The sequence below is a fragment of the Austrofundulus limnaeus genome, unplaced genomic scaffold (assembly GCF_001266775.1).
Source record: "Austrofundulus limnaeus strain Quisiro unplaced genomic scaffold, Austrofundulus_limnaeus-1.0 Scaffold114, whole genome shotgun sequence".
Taxonomy (NCBI): Eukaryota; Metazoa; Chordata; class Actinopteri; order Cyprinodontiformes; family Rivulidae; genus Austrofundulus; species Austrofundulus limnaeus.
Window position 1 is genome coordinate 427,336 of NW_013952516.1, and position 1,577 is coordinate 428,912.

Below are 1,577 nucleotides of genomic sequence, written 5' to 3' on the forward strand. Positions count from 1 at the left end.
GTGTGTGTGTGTGTGTGTGTGTGTGTGTGTGTGTGTGTGTGTGTGTGTGTTAAAAGAGAACGCAGAGCAGACAGTGGTGCAAAGAGAGAAAGAATGGTTCAAACCTGATGACATTCCTGAAGTTGTGTGCAGCTGAAAATAATTTTGAGCTCTGAGGAGGGAAATAAGTCATTGTTTGAGCAAATACCCCTCTACTGCTTCCGATATTTTGTTCTCTTTTAAAGTGAAAAGGGTGCATTGTCTATTGTCTACATTTGGTCTAAGATCTTTAAATACAATAATCTTTTTTCCCCAACTAGGGAGCAGAGTCCTTCTGTTTGGTTAGAATCATCCTAATCTTCACTCTGTATGACATTCGCCACCAGTTAAAGCTAAGGGGCCTGTGTAACCTTTTACCCTCTGCCATTCAGACAAAACCCTTTCAGACTACATAATATGGTAATGAGATGCATTCATGTCATCTCATAGAGGTGTTTAAGAAGGGAGTCTTAAGAAAATGTAACATTTTTAAACATTTGTTTGCTTTCTTGTATTTAAAGACCAGAATTTAGTCAAAACAGCACATAATCACAGCCTGTTTCACAAAGAAGGCTACAAGATGTATGTTGCACAATTAATGGATGAAAACTGCTGCAGTTTTCTTTTTTCTCTCTTTCTGTGTGTGTGTGTGTGTGTGTGTGTTACCTCACTCCTGCACCAGCTGCCAGCTCCTCTGAGACCATCTGATTTTTAGGAGAAACTTCACCTGCTTTGCCATGCTGACCTCAGCAGATTCAAACACTCGGAGCTGCCCTGGATCTGTTTGTTAAAATGATAAAAGAAAGAACACAGAGAGCAACCAAGACTTGAAGCTAAAAATATACAAAACTGAATTACTGCTGTGGTTAGTAATGTATACTGTATACTGGGAGTAGGACTGTCTGTTGTCCCATTCAAATGCCAGCAGAATTATTATACAGCAGCTTCACTAATATTCCTTTTTTATTTAACAACTTTAGACTTTTAAACCTGAATAGGTTTGATCAAGTTGTATCAAAAATTATCATCAAAAATACAAATAGGATAATTAAAGAGACAGGCTGAAGAAAATAGTGCTGTTTTCTGCTGCCATCTAGTGGCGAAAAAGAGAGCACATGTTTCGGATCAAATWCCTCACAGGCACTGCATGCCCTTTGTTACATACTGTATCACTAACGAACTGCAATCAGACAGGATTCAGACACTTTACTACAGACCTTCACCCACAGCTCCAGGAGGACCATGCATGCTGAAGCTTTCAGCAAACACAGAGGAATCTTCAATCTTTTCTTGTCATCTTTAAAAATCATAAGTGGAATTAAAAGGTGTTTTTCTGAAACATACTTTCCTCCTGTTACACATCAAGAGTGACTTTTATGTCCTGCTAACGTGCAGAGTTGTAAAGTAACTAAGTACAAATACTTTGTTACTGTACTTTACTTGAGTAATTATTTTTCAGCCTACTTTTTACTTCTACATTTTCACACAGTTATCTGTGGCCTACTTTCTACTCCTTACATTTTTAAAAAAAGGTAAGAAGTAGAAAGTCGTTTCTCCTA